The sequence below is a fragment of the Pelophylax lessonae genome (assembly GCF_965119305.1).
Source record: "Pelophylax lessonae genome assembly, chromosome: 4".
Lineage (NCBI taxonomy): Eukaryota > Metazoa > Chordata > Amphibia > Anura > Ranidae > Pelophylax > Pelophylax lessonae.
The window spans coordinates 239,692,887-239,699,130 of record NC_138771.1 but is presented as its reverse complement, the minus strand read 5'-3'; positions in this window follow the sequence as shown (position 1 = coordinate 239,699,130).

Here is a 6,244-nt window from a genome sequence, read left to right as displayed (position 1 = left end):
CATATATACATACACATTTTTCATTTGTTTATGAAATTCTTTAATTATTTATATTTTCTTCTTTTTTTCATTTTTGGTCATATAATTACGTTTTTCGGTTCCAATAACATGTAAGGTGTAGATCTTTGCACCTTTATTTGTGCAGTATGCATTAGACCGATTTGTGTTTTTTTATATGTAATGCATATTAGGGGCAGGTTCAATGTGGGACATTCTTACCTGTTTTTGTTTTTATGAAAATGTTCTTTTTTGTTAAGAGTATATTTATCTGTGTGTTTTTTCATGTTTGTCTTGTTTTTTTGGGGGTCTGAAGTGATTGACCCGCATGTGTTGTATATTCAATTATTAGATCTTGGGTGTGTTTCAACACAGGTTTCAATTTTATTCACATTCAAAAGGGGGCCTGTAAATCTTTGGGTCCGATCTAGGTGCGAATTCAGGCACAAATTCAGACCTGATTCGCATCTGAACCGGTGAACAGGGACACACCAAACACCAGGCACGAACCCATGGCCGCATATGTGTGAACCCAGCCTCTGCGAAGGGTACAAAGAAAATAATTGATCTCTATGTGCCCTGTTTACACCACAATGTTGATGTAACCTCAGTTTTTTTCCATGCAGAAAACTGCATACACTTTGCAGATTTCTGCGCAGAAAAAATCTGCACGCGATATGGTGTGAGCAGGGCACATTGAGAACAATTATTTTCTTTGCACCCTTACAGAACACATGCAGGAACACTCATGGCTCTGCATATGGTGTGTCACGAAACTGACATTTGATCTCTATGTGTCCTGTTCACACCACAGCACTGGTATTGTATATGGATTTTTTCTGCGCAGGAATTTGCAATGTGTATGCAGTTTTCTGCATAGTAATTAAATCTGACAAGACATAAACATTATGGTGTGAACAGGGCGCATAGAGGATTCTCTTTTTTTTGTGCACTTGCAGAGAATTTATGTTACATATCTCTGCACAGAAAAAATCTGCACGTGATACGAGTGTTATGGTGTTAACAGGGCACCTGGAGAACAAATGTTTTCTTTGTGTCCTTGCAGAGATGTACATAATAAATATGCATGTCTCTGCACATGATGTGAACAGGTCTATTCAAGTCAAATCTGCACGTTTTTTCTATCAGTTTTTTTGTACCTGTGGCATGGCCAATGTACTCACATGGCTCGCCTTTGTCAGTGAGTGGCTCCTACGGGGGAGAGAAGGGAGAGCAGACAGACAACAGCTGAACCATGGCAGCCTATGGGTGACATTAGAACTCCCAATATTTACAGCTGTTGTTTAGAGCTCCCTTACACAGTAGAGCAGGAGCTGCAGAATCATTCGACTGGACAGGTTTGGAAAAAAAAAAAAAGTTAGTATACAGATTATTTTATAAAGGGTATGTAGGATAGGTAAGAGGAAGAGGATGGAACATTTTTATAAATAGTTAGTGTTAAGATTTTGGAGGCTATGTTACATTGGCTATTCCCTTTATCGCAGAGACAGAGAAGGTAAAAAAGAGGGAGGGGTATGTCTGTATATTAGGAGCAGTGTACAGGTAAATAGGAGGGACAATAATAATAATGGAGCTAAGAAGGAGGTAGAATCCCTATGGGTAGAACTTCAAAGGGAAGGTACTATGGGGAAAGTAATATTGGGCGTATGCTATAGGCCCCCAAACCAGAGGGAGGAGGAGGGGGAGGCGGACCTCCTTTTACAGACTGGAATGGCAGCAAGGATGGGAAATGTAATTATAATGGGGGACTTTAATTATTCAGATATAGACTGGGCAGAAGGAACCGCGCATTCATCCAAGGCTCGGGAATTCCTAAATGTTTTACAGGATCATTTCATGGGTCAGTTAGTGAACGCACCGACAAGAAACAATGCGGTACTAGACCTACTGATTACCAACAATATGGACCTGATCATGGATATAGAAATACAGGGCAACTTGGGAAACAGTGACCATAGGTCAATTCGTTTCAGTATTAATCATAGTAATAGGAAACACAAGGGTTATATAAGGACACTGAATTTAAAAAGAGCCAACTTCCCAAAACTGCGCTCTTTGCTAGAAAATACCAAATGGGGTAGAACCCTAGGAACAAAGAACACAGAGGAAAAAATGGGAGTGCTTAAGGAACATACTAAACAAAGGGATTGGCCAGTGCATTCCAAAGGGGAATACATTTAAAAGAGCAAAAATAAACCCAGGGTGGCTAAACTCCAACATAAAAAGGCATATTAATACCAAAAAAAAAGGCATTAAAAAAATACAAGGCTGAGGGGTCATTGGCAGCATTCCAACAGTACAAAGAGTGCAATAAGAAATGTAAAGGCGAAATCAAGGCGGCTAGAAAAGAACACGAGAGACATATAGCAGAAGAGAGTTAAAAAAAAAAAAAACCCAAGAAGTTATTTAAGTATATAAATAGTAAGAAAGCGAGACCAGAACACATTGGCCCCATAAAAGACAATGAAGGGAATCTGGCCACAGAGGACAGTGAGAAGGCAAAAGTGCTAAATAATGTCTTCTCTTCAGTCTTCACAAAAGAATTGGGGGGCTATACTAACCCAGCTTGTAATGCTAAATTAAATAATACACCTCAGGAAGTACCCCCATGGTTAACAGAAGATAGACTTAGCATGAAACTAGAGAAACTTAACATAAATAAATCACCGGACTGGATGGCTTGCACCCGAGGGTTCTTAAAGAACTCCAGGTGATAGCCAGACCATTTTTCTTGATCTTTACTGATAGTCTACAGATGGGAATGGTGCCAGCTGATTGGAAAAAAGCCACCGTGGTACCAATATTTAAAAAAGGGCTGAGATATATCCCGGGTAACTATAGAGCTGTCAGCCTAACATCAGTAGTCTGCAAGATTTTGGAGGGGGCGTTAAGGGACTATATACAAGATTTTAGTAGAAAATTATATTAGTAGTAATCAGCATGGATTCATGAAAAATCGTTCTTGCCAGACCAATCTATTAACCTTCTACAATGAAGTGAGTTGCCATCGAGATAAAGGAAGGCCAGTGGATGTGGTGTATCTGGACTTTGCAAAGGCATTTGACACAGTTCCCCACAAACACTTATTGTACAAACTAAGTTCCATAGGTATGAACCATAGGGTGAGTACCTGGAAAGAGAACTGTGTAAGATTCTGGTACCTTCGGTACCCTTCCAGCCCATTTCTTCCACATTGCGTCCCACCTTTTCAGCTAGGTGGAACGCATATACCTGCCTATCCCTTTAAGCCGCATGACGTCATCACTAGGCGCCGCTCTGAGCGGCTATTTCAATCGCCGGCTTTCACTCACAAGGTGTTCGTGCAAACCGCTTGTTATACAGCCTTGTCTGACGCTGCCGAAGCCTCCAGCTATTTCCCAGTATCTGGATAGACCGGAGTCTCACTACTTGATCCTGTATCTCGCTACTGATCCTGTATCTCGCTACCTGATCCTTATTTCATTACCGGACCCCTCATCTCTCTAAACCAACTAGTGATAAGTACCCCACAGGGGATTCCTTCCTATCAAACTTACACTATCTACTCTTGCATACTAAAGACTGTTGCTATCTATGCATTACTATTTCTATCATCTGCACTGTTACATAGATTGCTAGCTCTTGAGTCTACTACCATCTATATCCTTGCACTGAGTTAACAATTCCTGTACACTTCATCTGCTGTCCCCTACCACCTGTTATTTGTACATGATTGCTAACCTATCTGCATACTATCTATCACCATCTGCTAACACTCCTGAACATTACTATTGAGTGCCTATCATTGCTATCACTACTCACGCCTGTCCTTTCAGCACATCACCTCTATACTATCGTATACAACCTATCACTCCAGGAACATCTTATCTGAGTGTCTGTATATTTGCATGCTGAGGCAGGCTGGGCCACAATGATGAGTCTGGAGAGTTGGATATGGTGATTCAACACATCTCTACACGACTACTGAGTGGAAACTCTGCAGCTGCAAATCCAGTTCATTAAACAAACGCCGGAGCGTTACAAACTGGCTCCAGGGGAGAGTCCAGAGGGTGGTGATAAATGGGGAGTACTCGGATTGTGCGGGTGTGGAAAGTGGGGTCCCCCCAAAGATCTGTCCTGGGACCAATCCTGTTTAATTTATTCATAAATGATCTAGAGGAGGGGATATCTAGCACAATCTCGGTATTTGCGGATGATACTAAACTAAGTAGGGCAATAACTTCTATGCAGGATGTGGAAACCTTACAAGCAGACCTGAACAAAATAATAGGGTGGGCAACTACATGGCAGATGAGGTTTAATGTTGAAAAATGTAAGGTAATGAACTTGGGTGTCAGAAACACAAACACAAGCTACTCACTAGGGGGGAACCTCTGGGGAAATCTAAGATGGAAAAGGACCTGAGGGTCCTAGTGGACAACAGGCTTGGCAATGGCATGCAATGCCAAGCCGCTGCAAGCAAAGCCAATAGAATACTGGCATGTATAAAAAAGGGGATTCACTCCAGAAATAAAGAGATTATTCTCCCACTTTACAAGACTCTGGTCTGGCCACATCTGGAGTATTCTGTCCAGTTCTGGGCACCGGTCCTCAGAAAGGATGTGCTGGAACTGGAGACAGTCCAGAGAAGGGCAACAAAAATAATTAGGGGAATGGAGGATCTAAGCTATGAGGAAAGACTACAAGCATTGAACTTATTCTCTCTGGAGAAGAGACGCTTGAGAGGGGATATGATATCAATGTACAAATTCTGTACTGTTGACCCTAGCATAAGGAATAAACTTTTCAGAGAAAGGGAATACAATAAGACACGTGGCCACTCACTAAAACTAGAGGAAAAACAGTTTAACCTTATCTACGTAGGGAGTTCTTTACTGTCAGAGCAGTGGGGATGGAGAATTCTCTTCCACAAGCAATAGTATCAGTGGGGAGCATCGATAGTTTCAAAAAATTATTAGACGGGCACCTTAAAGACCACAACATACACATCACACACACACACATCATAGGTTGAACTGGATGGACTGATGTCTTTTTTCAACCTCACTAACTATGTAACCCTCTGAATTGCCAGTGGGTTGATTTTCAGAGGGCATTTTAACCTTCCTAGCGGTACTCCCGAGTGTGGCTCGGGGTTAAATTTCAGTGCCAAAAGCGGTAACCCCGAGCCACACTTGGGGTACCGCCAGAAGCATCACTGGATCCTGGTAGAGGGGTTACTTACCTTGTCGCCGGGATCCAGCGATGTATGCGGGCGGTGTGCGGCGGCGGATCTTCCTCCCGATGCTCCCTGTGCCCCGGCTTCCGTCTCCTGTGACGCTCAAAGGGGGGTGCAACCGGCGGCAAATTCAGAAGTAAAACACACCAAACACACTGATACATTGCACAATAAAATAAATTCACATTAGATTGCCCCCCAGTGCCCTTTCCTGCAGTTTTACTGTACTTTTTATGTATGTATGTATATATATATATATATATATACAGCATATATACGTACATACTTTAACTTATTTATAGTCATTTATTATATTATAATTTATGATTTTGTGTTTCAAACTTTATCATACCCGAGATGTTATGAAGAACGCACAGAAAAGAAAAATCATATGTAAATAGTTGGTTTGGGCTGCTCATTCATCATTTTACATGCAAAATAATGGTACCGCTTTCAGCACCTTAAATCGGAAAGAATCATACCGCCAGGGAGGTTAAAGGCAGTGAGGAGGAATTATGTTGCCACCTCACTGTTTTCAACCATATACATTGCATTTGATTGCGGGGCGGTTGAAGTGCAGCCTTATTCAGTTGAATGGGTTGTATTCCGAGAACTGTACTGCACACTGAACATGACAGCTGGATAATTTTTTTATATGTACACCCCTGTCTGCTGCCTGTGTAGCTTATGGGGGAGCAGTTGGGGTGGGATGTTGGTAAAAACCTAACTCAAATATGTATTTATACTGAATCCAACCGGAAGTGTAAATGAGGCCTTACTGAAGCAGCTGAAGCTAGAAGTTGATTGCTATACTCTTCACAGCTGCTCCAGATTCTATCGGCTCTAGTTTAAGGAAATCCCCCCCCCAGGGTAAATTCACTTGAGTATTGGTGGGACTGTGCTGGAAATTGCTGCTCAGAGCAGTCCCCCCACCACACCTGGAATAAATGGGTCCTAAACACAAGGAACCCAGCTCCCCATTACAATCTGCTAAAAAAAAGTTATGTG